This window comes from Danio rerio, chromosome 16, assembly GCF_049306965.1.
Source record: "Danio rerio strain Tuebingen ecotype United States chromosome 16, GRCz12tu, whole genome shotgun sequence".
NCBI classification, from domain to species: Eukaryota; Metazoa; Chordata; class Actinopteri; order Cypriniformes; family Danionidae; genus Danio; species Danio rerio.
In genome coordinates, this window is record NC_133191.1 from 33,074,495 (window position 1) to 33,090,647 (window position 16,153).

The following is a 16,153-nucleotide window of genomic DNA, read 5'->3' on the forward strand; positions in this document are numbered from 1 at the left end:
CTGAATCAAAGATGCTAATATAGTATATAGGCTCTACAGAGCTGAGCTGTTAGCGCTTGGCCCGGTAATAATAGGGAATCCGGCTGAATGACAGTATCTGTAATTGTATTTGTGGGACAGGCGTAATTGGCCATGGGTCACGTTTAACTTGGCACTGTTAGTGCCCGTGGCGTTTTCATAATGAATATGCAGAATCACTTGAAAGGACAAGAGAGATAGCATTCTCTCTTAATGGATCCATTTTAAAAGCAAAGATCAGGCCATCAGCGAAGAATACAGAAGGCATTATGTTTTATTGACGGTAGCTGTGTTTGGCGGCCGTGTTTGGAAAACCGAGTGAGAGTGGAGGTGAGGGAGGAAGGAAATGAGAAAAAGAGAGCGAGAGAAAGGCGCAGCGAGGGTTGCGGGATGTTTGTAAGAGAATTGATTTTGCTCATACATTTTTGCCGATAACAAGGAAGCAGACCAGGAACCCAACTAATAAGCTATTAGAGTGGATGCTCCTCCAAGGGCAGTGCTCGGGTTTGAAGGGTTTTAAAACAAGGATGTGTTAATTAGAGGGTTATACAGAGGAGAAAAAAAACACAGAAGCTTCTATCCCTCATTTACACGTGGCAGAACAATTTCAGCGCTCTTGCAGTTCCTTTTTTCCTTTAATTTGATTTCCTAATAGAACAAGGTTTAAGTGGTATACATGTAGGTTTTATAATTCTGCAGCCTTTAATTAAATATGCTGTGTTTAAAGGAGTATAGTGGCAAAAGGATTTTAACTAAAAGCATGGCTGCAGGTGTGATATTCTTTTATATTCAACTAAGAAGCTAATTAATTGACATTTTTATTTTATACACAGCATATTTCGCAAACAAAGTCAAAGCAGAGTCAGCTGTTGCATGGGCTTTTAAAACACACATTTTTTATTTGTTTCAGGTTTCATACCTGAATGAATCATCGTTTTGAACAAATCTGTTTAGGTGAATTTCAATTCAATTCATGTTTATTTCTATAACGCTTTTACAAAGTAGATTGTGTCAAAGCAGCTTAACATAGAAGTTCTACTAAACAGAAACTGTGTCAGTCCAGTTTTCAGGATGAAGTTCAGTTTAGTTCAGTTCAGTGTGGTTACATTTAAACTGCTGACAGTCCAAACTCTGAAGAGCAAATCCATTGATGCGCAGCTCCACAAGTCTCAAGTCAAGCAAGCCAGAGGTGACAGTGGACAGTTCACCAATTGACAAAAATGAAGGAAAAAAATCTAGTGAAGCCAGGCTCAGTTGGGAATGACGATTTCTTCTCTGGCCAAACTTCCTGTGCAGAGCTGCAGTGTAGGCGCCGGAGGCTAGAGAACACTGGATGTTTAGCATGTAGAAACTTAATAAAAAAATAAAAAACTGGTGTTCAGGCTGGCTCACAGGATCAATGAGAAGACTCATCTGTCACTGGGGTCTTTTAGGAATGTCTCATGCTCTCTGCTCACCGTGACCGCCATAGCATCTGCTAAAGATACGGCCTGGTCTAGGATTATGAATACCTTTGCATCATTTTACAGGTCTTGAATCGCACCAATGGTGCAGCATAGTCTCTAGGGGCCTTGAGTCAAGTGAAACTTCGCTGCCTGATTGATATACAATTTAACGTGGGCTTCAGACCGGACAAGGAGCACTGCATTAAATTCCATATTCCCCCGACACATCTTTAAAATATGACAGTTTATTTTATGCCAGTATTTTCAATGGAGTTTCTGCGCTCGCCTGCTGATCCTGGCGGCGCTAGCCATTACTCTTTTCATCTCGTTTTACTCTTGAACAACTAAATGAATGCTTAAATCTATTTAAATGAATATATGTATTATGCTGGAAAAGAAACCTCATGAAATTTAAAATAGTCACATTAAGCTTTCACAGAAATTTATCATTGGGTAAAAAACACCAGCTGTGCATACCCCATTGAGGGACCATTACCATATTATGGGAATTACATTATGGAGATTTTTCTTCCAGCTTCCAACTTTGTTACTGTTTTTTGTTAAAGGAAAAAAAAAAAAAAACGTTTATTATCCTTTTGGTAAAATATCATATATGCTTGGGTTGATGTTGTAAACTATGGTACAAAAACTTGGCACTTAACTGCCTATACTTTTTCTGTTATTTTACAACTTGTATTCTTTATATATATATATATATATATATATATATATATATATTTTTTTTTTTTTTACAATATGAGGTTTCAAACTACTAAAGGGTCGATAAAAGTCACTTTGTTAAATTACACAGTTGATTTTTCTACATAAAAATCAACAGAGGAGAGATAGAAGTCGCATAATGCAATTCATAACTACAATAAAAAAAGGTAAGCCTCCAGTTTATAAGTGTTTTTTGTAAATATTTCTGGTTTCTTTGACATTCTACAAGTGGGTTTATGATTAGGCTATTTTTCTGATCTTTCTAATATTGTTAAATAATCTTGTGCAATTCACGAATACATAAATAAAAAACTATGATATGCAAAATTGTCAAAACTACATAAAATATGAGCAAATATAAAACAGTGGAATCAAATAAATGCACAGTTTACGGTTTATTTTGTTTTATTTTTTGCCAGTCAGTGGTCTTGCTTTGCTACACACTAGTAAATAATATCAGGACTTTCATTTTTGGCTGAACTTTCCCTTGAGTGTGTCACATTTTCATGGCAATATGTCTGTCTTTTCAGTCCTTTTTTCTCTCTACACTCCATCTTCATCTCTCTACAGACCTGCTTTAATTTCGCCTCCTTTTCTGTTTCTCCATCACTCTCTTTGTCACTCTTCCCTTTCTCATCCTGTCACATTTGTTCCATTCTCAGGTTCCCTCTTTATTTCCTCGCCTCCCCGGTGCACGCATCCTCTCCATCTCTGTCTTTCTTTTTTGTCCCCTTTTTTCCTCCTCCGTCACCTTCACTGCTCCTTTTCACAGTCTTTTTGTGACTCGCTGATGTATTTTTCCCGCTTATTCAGGTTTAACATTCTACTCTTCCTTCGTCCTGTCATTTTTCCTTTTTTTTTACTCCTGGCAATGTTCTGTTGCAGCGTGTGCTGCGTTTAAAGATGAACACACACATGGCACATTCATTCTCACATTCATTCAGATGCATTTCAGAACATCAGCTTGTATCACACAGCTCACCCTGTTTCCCAGATGAGAAACTGCGAATCGATAGAAAAACCAATCAGCTGCTTGGTTACAGACACCATTGGACACTTTTATTAATGAATATAATGCATGGCCAATAGAGAGAGTAATCAAAAGAGATGTTTTTGTCACTATCATCCTTTCTGAATCAGTGAAACCCAGGGAAATTCAATTTTTATTAATATAACTGCTTCTAATTTTACTTGTCACTGATCCAAGAAAGCCGCCTTATTACTGTTCTGCTAAACCAGGTTTGTAATTATATTTGTAAAGCTTGCAATTTGAGCCATTTTATTAAGGCTTTATGGTTATGAAGTTATTTCTATAAATCCTTTTGACTTTTCCCTGACTTTTATGAGACAAACCTTCTTGCGTGACACTCATGAATTGATCATTTCTCTACTGAAAGAAAAGTTTACAAGTACACCAGGATTGCAGAGTCAGATGATGTTCTCTCTGGTCTCTTATTTAAAGATTTTGTACAGAAAACCAGCATAACCTGCTTTTTTGCAATAGGACCAATGCTATTAGAGTTGACAAAAACAAACGAAAATTTAAATTTAAAAGCATTTTTGTAAATGAAGTAAAAACAAAAATTAGTTTTTTTAAACTAGAACTAACTGAAACTGTATTGTGTTCAAAACTAACTGAAACCAACTAAAATAATAGCAAAAGCGTCCTTTGTTTTTGACTTTTATTTAATACATAAACCTATTGTCTGTAAGCCTTTTAGAAGTAAATCTATTTACTTCGCGCTGCCAGGTGTTTGTCCCATACAGCATCTCAGTGTCTGTAATCCTGATGACACTGGCCAGATCGAGATGGTTCTCTTCCAGTCGCCCTCGCTAGGTTGCTTCTGTAACAACAACAACGAGTGGACATGACAGCAGCATGGTGACAGCATAAAATACATTAATCTAAAATTATGAATTTAACACATGTGCCCAATAATGGGTTTTACAGACATCCCATGTTGGAAAAAGTTATTTCCAGAGGAGACAGAGATGATTTGCAGGAGGTTGCGGGAGAGTGGGTGCCTGAAGAACGAGTTGTGTGCGATGTATCTAAAGAGAGGGGTGGGGCCCTGTGTGTGCTGAAGGGCGGCCGAGTGGCGCACGACGTACCTGAAGAGCTTGAAGGGATACGGTGGAGATGGGTGTGCGGCGTATTTAAGGACAGAGCAGGAGACGCACGATTTCCGGTAGATTATTATTACTTTGCGGGCATCCGGCATTTGTGGGAGACTCCCGGAACTTTCGGGAGACTTGGGATGTCTGGTTTTATGTCTGTATTAGTGATCGCGAACAAATCATTCTTCTTAAATGGATCTTCTAAAGCAGGGGTGTCAAACTCAATTCCTGGAGGGCCGAAGCCCTGCACAGTTTAGTTCCAACCCTGCTCCAACACACTTACCTGTAGGTTTCAAACAAGCCTGAAGGACTCAATTAGTTTGATCAGGTGTGTTTAATTAGGGTTGGTACTAAACTGTGCAGAGCTGCGGCCCTTTTGGAACTGAGTTTGACACCTGTGTTCTAAAGTAAAGCGGTTGAATTAATTAACTTAGTTCACCAAATCAAACTGAATCAATTGAATTGATTCGTTTCTCCAGTAAACCCTTATAAACAAACTACTTACTTTTTAACATACCTGATACCCCCGACTCGAAATAAACCAATATACAGATTCAGTTAGAACATTACGCTGGAATCAGATTTGAGAAGTGGTGAACCAATAATACTGCGCATCTGTGATTCAGCAGGTGACCCGAACACAAACAGTACTGCGTGATGTAACTGAACTACAACTGCTGCATTTGTAAACCGAGGTTTAAATGAGAGGATCTGGCGAAATGTAGGCTACATTTATTCATAACAGAAAATCATAATGGAATTTAAATAAGGTAATCGTGCTTCAGATGGTTTGCAAGACGTAATTGTAAGAAATGTTTCAGATCATGGTGATGTTTTAACTGACTGAAAATATGATAACTACATATTTTTGGTATGTTGAGTGCAAACATTGGAGGATTGTCACAAAAAATCTAACCTCAGAAGCAGCCTTGCACATATATGTTATCTTGTATGCTGCTGGATTTGAATTTGAGGATGGGTAGATGATTGTGGTAGATCATAGTGGTCATGGGTCCTCTGAATATGTTTAAAAAAATTAATCTTTGTTTGAGTTTTTATTTTTATTTGGAATCTGCACTTACAACAAACATTCCTATTTAGAAATAAAAAATACAAAACTAACACTGAAACTAATTTCAGTAATTTTAAAGAATAGAAAGTAATAAAGGATGATGCGATGGCGCAGTGGGTAGCACGATTCCCTCACAGCAAGAAGGTTCAAGCCTCAGCTGGGTCAGTTAGCATTTCTGTGTGGAGTTTGCATGTTCTCTCTGTGTTCGCGTGGGTTTCTTTCGGGTGCTCCGGTTTCCACCACAAGTCCAAAGCGATGCGGTACAAGTGAATTGGGTAAGCTAAATTGTCTGTAGTGTATGTGTGTGATTGAGTGTGTATGAATGTTTCCCAGTGATGGGTTACAGCTGGAAGGGCATCCGCTGCATTAAAAAATATGCTGGATAAGTTGGTGGTTCATTCCGCTGTGGTGACCACAGATTAATAGAGTATAACTAAGCCGAAAAGAAAATAAATAAATGAATGAGAAACTAATAAAAACTAGTAAATCTATCTCTAAAAACTAAAACTAACTGACTTTGAAAACAAAAATTCAAAACAAAATAAAAGCTAAAACTAATGAAAAATCTTGGTACTTTGGTAGTCATTGTTTACTTATCATTGGCTGCCATTTACCGTTTCACATTCTTGATGGCATCATGCATGCAATTAAAGATGGTAAACAACATTGTTTTTTCATCCATGAAAAGTATTTAAGAGTTAATATTGCATAATTTGAAACAGAATAATCTGATAACACAAAATTATTGTGCAATCTCAGCTGCATTAGGCTAGTTTCAACTGTTCAAAAAAGGACAACTATGATTTCAGTGAGATGTTGTTGAGTTTGTGTGTTCCATTACAGAATGAAATGCTCTCAGAAAGCTCCCCAACTGACATTGTTATTGCTGTGATTTAATACATTAATTAAATAAATAAATAAATAATGTACTGCCTATTTTTACACTCAGCCGAATAAAATCCAGCCCTTTTAAGGCCAATATTTATACAGAGAAAGAACAGGACATAATGATCCAGCGCTTGGTACTGCAGAAAAGAAAGGGGGGAAAACACACACACAAATTGGAGGTGATTAAAAGAGAAATGTTCTCAAAGTCATGGCTGTGTTCAGAACTAAACCGAGGATTGAAGCAGAACTTAGGTGTTTTTAGTCCATGGATTTGAAATGAGGAAGAAGAAAAGAATGCAAATAATTTCAGTCAGGACATACATGATCATTAAACAATGCACCTTTATGGGGTTTTGATTGGTTGAATTAATTAAGCTTTTGTAGTAAATCATTAACCTTCATGTGAAGTTTTTATTTTTTCTAACATTTCCCAAGTGATGTTTAAAAGGGCAAAGAAATGTTTGGCTATTTCCTTTTTTGTTTGTGAGAATGTTTTATTTCTTTTAGTTTGGCTGGAATACAAAGAATTAAAATACAAAACAAAAAGATTAAGAAAAATATAATTAGTTTAATAAAATTTAAATATAATTAGTATAATTAGGTTATGAAACAAATCAATTCAATTCAAGTTTTTTTGTATAGTGCTGTTTACAATAGTTATTGTTTCACAGCAGCTTTAGAAAAGGTGCACATTATTGCATTAAAATTACATTAAGTTAAAGTTACAATCAAATTTAAGTTATATACAAAGGTAACCTGGAAATTTATTGCATATACAGTGGTCAGATTACATAAGTACACCCCTTACAAATCTTTTAAATTCTTATTTTTAATTGGAAGCTCTACAATATTATATTTGTGCATATACATTAGATTAGTCAGTACTGAACTGAACTGTCGTAGTACGATGCATCGTTTGGGAAAAGAACGATGTAGTGACGAGTGTTTCCCAAAACGCATAGTTTCTCTGTTGCAGAACCATTGCTTGAACCACCTTAGTTATACCGTAAAATGCCCATAATTATGCTCTACACTGGGTAGATTAACTACTTATTTAGAGAAGAACCCATAACTTCTTTGTGCAATTTTGTATTGTTTTACACGCTCACGTATTTAAAATAAAATCCATATAGATTTGGTAAAAACATGCACTCGCTCTCCATATTAATTGAAATATATGTAAATGGCACATATAGGGCCTATGTTTGCCTTACTAATATTATTGAGTAGTTGAACATTACATATTCTAAAACATATCACTTACAAAAGCTAACACGTATTCTAATATCCTATAAATCATATAAATAAATAATGAGGCTATTTATTAGAAATGAAAAAATCATACTTTAATAATAATATTAATGATGATGATGATAATTGTGATGATGATGATAATAATAATAATAATAATAATAATTATTATTATTATTATTATTATTATTATTATTATTATTATTGGTAGGATATTGTTTATTTGTTTATTTATTTATTATTTTGAAAAGTCTACTTTTACAATTTAACACATGTAAACCACTGCAGAAAGTTTTAACCAGCAGACCCATGTCATATTAAGTATACAGATAGCCTACTTAATAAATAACCTACTGTAAATTAAAAGAATTATTGTATGCTTTTTTGTTTTCACAAGCTTTGGAGACGTTACATAAATTCCGCTTTTAAATAATAGGTCACCTATAGCTTTTGCCATGAGGCTGTGTTCAAAATGACATCAATGTTTTCAAAGTGCACTGCAAAGGGAGCACAATTGTAAACATGAAGATCGCTAAAACTGAACTGTTGAAATAGTTTGAAAGCAAATTGCACCTAAGGGAGATGACTTTAATGTTTTTATTTTTTATTTTTAATAATTCCAACTTTGAATGCTAGAATTTTCTAAATGAATTGGGGAATAGAACACAGCCAGGAACTCATGTTTAAAACTACAGCTCCAGAGCTGTAGTTGCCAGTGCTCAAGTTTGCGAATATTTTCAGTATGCAAATGTTCGTTGGAACAATGGATTTAAGAAACGGCAAATCAACAAACTATGTTTCTAACGACGGAACTTGCGACCTTAGTTGGCTAACGATGGTTTTGGGAAACACACCCCTGTATATTTCAATTAATATGGGAAACAAGTGCATGTTTTTATCAAAACTAATATTGGATTTTTTTATATGCGTGTGCGTGTAAAACAATATAAGTTGCTCAAAAGGTATGAGGGTTTTCTCTATAGAAGCTCTCCACCCTGTTAAGAGCAGCATTATGGGCGTTTTACATTATAACTAATGTGGTTCAAACAACGGATCTGCGAAAGAGAAACTACAGTTTTGGGAAACTCTTTTCACTACGTCCAAACGATGCATACTATGATAGTAGATCGCACTTGACATAAAGTGATGTTGTTGTTTGAAAAACACACCTCAGGTAAAGACTTGAACCAGTGACATTCTTGCTGTGAGGCAACAGTGCTAACCCCTCGGCCGCCGAGCCACCCTGTCAAGAAAAGGGGAGGAGTATGGAAGGAAGGGGGATTCTTCAATATGAAGATGACTAAAGTAAGGCACTCTGGTTATTTATAGTGAGTTAAGAGTCATCTGATTGATGCATTATGCATTACCTAATGTGGGACCAGCCATTGTATGTGATCCTCTTGAAATTAGTTTACAAATAACTTCACATTGAAAAACATCTTCTCTCGTTTAAATATAGCACACTGGACATATTTGAAAAAAAATGTATCTGTAAAGAGAGTCATAAGATGAATGGATTGATGGATTGGTAGGCTATACAATGGTCATCACAGCGAGTGGGTGGGTGGGTTGTTTGTGAGACCCGCAGGTTACATTCATGTCAAATGTACATTCATATCAGATGTTTGTTTATTAACTCAATTAGCAGTTCCTTCACAACCTGTTAATGAATTATCAGTGAAGTGCCGCCCTGCTGTTCAGCTTGCAAAAAGTCAATCTGCACTAATTTTAGTCCTCAAATATCAGCATAAACATGCTAATTCCTCAGGGCTCGATGAACAAATTGAATTATCTAATTCCATCATTGTGCAAAAAAGCTGACACCTCCCACCAACATGCGTTTGTGGAGGAACGGCACCTCAGTCGGCTGTCAGGTGTGAGGAAAAGAAATGTATCGAACCCAAACAGTGTTTGAAAGAACATAAATCAAACAGGCTGTGCAATAAGGTGGAACGGTCTCGGCTCAGGAGCTGTTGCTGGGTGTCAGTTTATGTCCAATAGAAAGCGAGACTGCCTGGTGACATGACGGTGGCTCCTCTGAAAGGTTTTGGCTGTTTCAGTAGTGATTGACCAGGATTCATTGTTCTGTCAGCCTTCACGCTCTTCTACCGCTGCCAGTACCTGTGGATCCTCTGCTGTGTTGCTTTTACCAGCTGTCTCTCGCTCGACACGGTCACAGACTCCAATGACTTAGTATCCAAAAGACTCATGCCGGAGTGTCTGATTGTGTATGTATTAAAACAGCTTGCGGACAGCTGAAAGATACTGGACAGCCAGTATGGGAAATCTAGACAGGAGAATCTGATTAAGTTGTCTGGGTATCTGGAGACGCCCCACACACACAGACCTTTGCAAACATCTGTATGCGTAGGCTGACCGCTGCATGACCTGCATTCATGCCAGTGTCAAGATTGGACTTTAAAGTCAGTGCTGGAAAGTTTCATTATGCACTGTGCTCATAAAAGAGTCAAAGAGAATCAAAGCTGACACTGAGTTGAAGCTGGGGAATACTGGTAAATATAGCATGCAAATAAAATAAAATAAGGCAGCACGGTGGCACAGTGGGTAGCACAATCGCTTCACAGCAAGAAGGTCATTGGTTCGAGTCCTGGCTGGATCAGTTGGTATTTTTGTGTGGAGTTTGCATGTTCTCCCCGGGTGCTCCGGTTTCCCCCACAAGTCCAAAAACATGTGGTATGGGTGAATTGGGTGAGTTAAATTGTCTGTAGTGTATGTGTGTGAATGAGTGTGTATAGGTGTTTCCCAGTGATGGGTTCAAGCTGGAAGGGCATCCGCTGCGTAAAACCTATGGTGGATACGTTGGTGGTTAATTCTGCTGTGGCAACCCCAGATTAATAAAGGGAATAAGCCGAAAAGAAATTAAATTAAATTAAATTAAATTAAATTAAATTAAATTAAATTAAATTAAATTAAATTAAATTAAATTAAATTAAATTAAATTAAATTAAATTAAATTTAATTTAATTTAATTTAATTAAAAAATAAAATAAAATAAAACACCCAGGAATGACAAATTAAATGATGGAATTTTATATAAAACCATCTACATGTTTGATTTTTATGGCCTTTGTTAATGTACAATATGTGTGAAGAATTCTAGTTAACCAATTGTAGAATATATCTATGTATATGTGTGTGTTGCATGTATGTATGTATTCAACATTAATTTCACCATTGGTGATGGCCCGGCATCTCATCTAAAAAGAGAGAGAGAATAATGGGGAGTTGGTTGAGGGGAATGCCTTGTCATTTTTTATTTAATTTAACCTTTTAGTTCTTTGTTTAATTGAAGACCTAATAAAATAAATAAATAAAATTAAAGTATTCATTTAAATTGTGAAAATGAATCAGACTTTTAAAATGTAAATACTGTCACTTGACAGATAGAGGACAATGCACATCGGCGAGCAAATCAAGGCAAAGGCAGGAGCAGCTCGACTAGTGTATTGAGCGTTGAACTCCATTGTGTAATAAATAGGATTGTTTATGATTTACTACATTAAAAAATTAATACTGCATCATTATTTAATATGCTTTAAAGCAATGTTTTCTGGTTATGTTTAAATAATACACAAATAATTTACCAAACTTAATGTAGTACAGTGTGGTTTATTTAACTTTGGCCCACTGCCTTCAATGAAGTTAGATTTTTGGCCCTTTGTAAGAAAATGTTTGGCCGCCCCTACATTAAAACTATGGTTAACCTATTAATAGATCTTTAAATCTAGCATTAGTAGGATCGTTTATAGTTAAAGCAGCATTAGTTTAACCATGAATGTATTTTCTAGTTTTTCAGCTTCCAAGACATTTGCATTTTTAATTACAATGCTGAAATTGGAGGTGTAGGAGGGAGAATGAGTTGATGTGAACCACCGTAGTTTAAAAATAATTTTGAACAAAAGGAATAAATGCTCCAAATTGAGCTTGATGTCCATGTTTTCTACTGTGTTTTTCTTTTCTTACACCCCACTAAATGTTGCAATTTACACTTGTCGAGCATTCGGTAGTAACTATATTTATTGGACATGACATTAAGTGAATACAGAAAGTGGGTGAGTCATACATTCCAAATCAATGATTCTGTAATTGGTGGCAGACAAATATGGGAAAATTAATTAAATCTAACTTTGATATTAAGGCCTGTCTCTCCTACTGAGAAATTACAATCCTACTTTAACCCTCCTGTCGTGTTCACTTCCCGCCCCTAATTACTTTAGTGTTCTCAGTCAAAATTGACCGTTCTGTTTTAACTGCTCTTAAATTAGCACAAAATAAAAAAAATTCACCACCAAAATTGTAATGAAGATTCTTTGACTGTGAGCAATGTCTCAAATAAGTGTTTAAACATGCATTTATTGAATTAGACATAAAATAACTGCAGTGAAAATACAAATAGGAGTGTAAAATGTATTACAAAATGAACGTAATGTCATGTAAGGTCATGATGAGGAAGGATCGGCACATAAGTGCAGAAAAAAAGATGTTCACCCACAAAAGACATTGTTCAGTCTAAAATGTGTGAGTGAGTTGGGCTGATGTGAATGGGGATGTTTTCTGTCAGATGGATGAATATAGTCTGAATACCCATTCATTTGCTGTGGCGTCACTTTTGATAGAGAACACAGGTGTGTAACAAGGTTGATCAAAACACTCCAAACTCAACGAAAGAAGTGATCACCCCTTTTTTATATGTTCCAGTGCATAGTGTGGAGGATATCATAAGACCTTGAGGCAATAAGATGTAAAACAAAATATTTATGAGTGTTTTAAGTTGTAAATCAGTCAGGTTTGACCCGAACACGACAGCAAGGTTAACATTGTCTTATAAACTGTAAAAAAAAAAAATAGCAGTGATTTCACTGGGAAAAATGTCATGCATGACATTTCACTCGCTTTGTTTTTTTTTTTTTTTTTTTTTTTTTTTTTTACATTACTGTGGTTCTTCTTTTGTTTTGTTTTGTTTTGTTTTTTTTTCTCATCAGTCATGCATTTTAGAGTTTTATTTTACATCTAGTTTTGATAAATAAAGTTTATTGCAGTGCAGCAAGGTGGCTCAGAGTTTAGCACTTTAGCTGTTGGCATTTCTGTGTGGAGTTTGCATGTTCTTGTGTTGCTTGAGTTTCCTCCAGGTGCTTCTGTTTCCCCTATAGTCCAAAGGCATACGGTATAAGTGAATTGGATAAACTAAATTGGCTGTAGTTTATGTATGTGTGTGTGTGAATGTGAAAGTTTATGTGTGTTTCCAAATACTGGTTTGTGGCCGGTTTATTCCGCCGTGGCGACCCTTGAAAAATAAGGGGCTAAGTCGAAGGAAAATGAATGAATGAATGGATGTTTATTGTATTATTTAAGTTTTTCCTTTTATCGTGATGGTGTTTAGTAGTTGTGTGACCGACACTGAGCACCTTCTGCTGTTTATAGGGCACATTCACATTGAAATCGTCTTTGCTTCTAAAAACATGAGATGCGGCACTCAGGAAAGGGTTTTAAAAAATAACACACCCATTATTAGAAACAGGAAAACAATATGTTATGATAAGCACTTCAAGACACATCATATAACTCAGGATATCTGGACAAAGCCACAATAAGTGCCTCCACCGCCATGTATAAATGTAGTTGTAAGGCCAACCTTCTAAGATAGATAGAAGCTTGCAACAGTTGCCCCACTTCCGAGTTCTTCTGATTGGACCACTACTTTTGAACCAAACAGTGATGAGCTGATCTGCGTCTGAAAATTGACGATCTTTTAACTTGACTCCGCATCTAAAAAACATGGCGCTCATGTGTGCAGCACTTCAAAAGATGTAAGACTCTAGCTAAAAGGTCCCACACAAGCGTCAAGCACATGTTTACATTGAAGTACAATAGAAAAGTAGCGTATTGGAAAGGAAAAATGCATTCTGTGTGAAAGGCCCCTTAATATGTTTTTTTCTGCTTGCGTATAAGCTGTTTGTGATTAGCATTGGTTCCTCATATAACTTCCTCATCACCACATGATGACAATAAAAAGAAAACTCTCAGGAATGACAAATCACTGGGAAATGCTGTTTGGTAGATGTTTTTGACAGTGTGAAATACAATTCTAATAAAAAACTGAGAAGTAGTTCATTTGTTTTTATAATACATAATTATATGTGTGGGGCGGCATGGTGGCTCAGTGGTTAGCACTGTCGCCTCACAGAAAGAAGGTCACTGGTTCGAGTCCCGTCTGGGTCAGTTGGAGTTTACATGTCTCCCCTGTGTTGGAGTTGGTTTCCTCTGGGTGCTCCGGTTTCCCCCACAGTCCAAAGACATGTAGTGGAAGCGAATTCGATGATCTAAATTGACTGTATTGTATGAGTTTGTGTGTGAATATGAGAGTGTGTGGGTGTTTCCCAATACTGGTATGCGATGTGTGGCTACCGCTGACAAATGAGGGACTAACCTGAAGGAAAATGAATGAATTATATGTGTTTTTATTTTTTCATTGTGAAATTTAATTTTTTTTTAAGTAATTACTTGAAAACAACATGAGTATGACATCAAAATTACATAAAATGTGATATTAAACCATTTAAATATTTGATTTTTATACCCTTTTTTAAAATATATTTGGGGAAATCTTGTTAACCAATTGTAGAATATATGTATGTACCTGTGTGTGTTGGTATGTATGTATGTACACTGTAAAAATATACTGGTTGCTTTACATTTTTAAGCTGAATCAAATTAGAGTCCATTGAACAATAAACATCCATACTTAACAAATTTAAGTGGATTGAAAATAAAATAATTATTATAAAAAAATCTCAAGAATTATGTTGCAGTAGGTAGTGCTGTCGCCTTACAGCAGAAGGTCGCTGGTTCGAGTCTCGGCTGGGTCAGTTGGCATTTCTGTGTGGAGTTTGCATGTTCTCCCTGCGTTTGCATTGGTTTCCTCCAGGTGCTCTGGTTTCCACCACAGTCCAAAGACATGCGGTACAGGTAAATTGGGTATGGCTAAATTGTCTGTAGTGTATGAGTGTGAATGAGTGTGAGTGGATGTTTCCCAGAGATGGGTTGTGGCTGGAAGGGCATGCGCTGCGTAAAAACGTGCTGGATAAGTTGGCGGTTCACTCTGCTGTGGCGACCCCGGATTAATTAATGCACTAAGCTGAAAAGAAAATGAATGAATGAATGAAGAATTATGTTGTGTCGAGGAAACCCACATGAACATGGAGAGAACATGTAAACTCTACACAGAAATGGCAACTGACCCAGTCAAGGCTCGAACCAGCGATCTTCTTGCTGTGAGGTGATCGTGAGGTGAGGTGCTGTGAGGTGACCCATTATGGCAACCACAGCTGCTTTTTTTTTAACCGTAAATTTTACAGATTTTTTTTTTACAGTGTAGATATCCTGATCAGCATCTCCTAGGCGAAGTTTGGGATCAGCAAATGTTGTAAAATTGCCAGTTAAGTATTCATTTATTACTAAACAGTATGAGACAGTCCATAAATACTAGCATCAAAAGATGGAGGGCTGTGCTAAGCTGCGGATGCAGAACTAAAATACAAAAAATCCCACAGTCTGCCACTGACAACCTCCTTCCCGCATTCCCCTGTTCAAAGCGCAAAAAAGTTGAAAACAGGCAGTGTTAGTGGAAGATGGCTGGTTTGTTCATTCTCATGGATCTCCCGGGCCGTTTATGACAGTTCTTTGTTGGGCCCAGATGGCGTTTCTCTGGCGTCTTCTGTTCTCTGGGCTGAAACCACGCAGTCTCTTTCTTGTGTTTGCATGCCGCATGACATGAGTACAACTCTACTTGATTTATTTTTTTGCAGTTGTTTCTGTGATGCCAACCGCTTTGCTCGCTCTGAATCAAACTAATAAATGCGTGTGTTTTCATTATGCAGCGATGGGATTTGCTGAATGAAAAAATATGAGATGAACTCAACTGAGCATGTAGCGTATACATGCTGACTACACACTATTGCTAAAATGATTTCAGATCTTGCTGATGAGTTTTACGCATCCGATTCTTTCTTATTAAATTTGATGTTTATTTATTTTCATGAAGGTTGCAAGCAATAAACGGAGCAGCAGATAGAGATACAGATAAGGCGAAGTGGAGAATTCGCTACGCATGATTGGTGCCCAGACAAAGTAAATAATAATAATAAGTAATAAATAAGGAGAATAAGCAGCGGTAAGAATGTGGAAGGTTTAAAGCAGAAATCTCTGTAACTATGATGAAAAGTGAAAGATTTGGTGGAAGGATTTACGCTGTAATAATTTTGACATAAATTCATAAAGCCAAAAAATTATTTACTTATTTAGTTTTGCTTATTTATTTATTTATTTACTTTTTTTTCATGTTGGGCAAACACACACACACACACACACACACACTCACACACACACACACACACACACACACACACACACACACATATATATATATATACTCCAGTATTTATTTTATTTAAACTTTTACACTGTGCATAAAGATATATGTAAGCCTGGACAAAATGTATTTATTTACTTATTATTAAATACTTTGTTGTTTTATAATGAAATACATGTAAAAGTTAATTTTTGTTCATAATTTGGTGGTTCTGCCTTTTATAACTGCACTGAAACTAATGATAATTTAATA

The 16,153-nt window shown here is 36.2% G+C and overlaps 1 protein-coding gene across 5 annotated transcripts in view; it reads left to right on the forward strand.

Annotated features, from left to right (window-relative positions):
* Window positions 1-16,153, forward strand: part of lysmd1 (LysM, putative peptidoglycan-binding, domain containing 1) — a 314,474-nt gene that overhangs the window by 241,014 nt on the left and 57,307 nt on the right. The gene's annotated exons all lie outside the window — the stretch shown is intronic.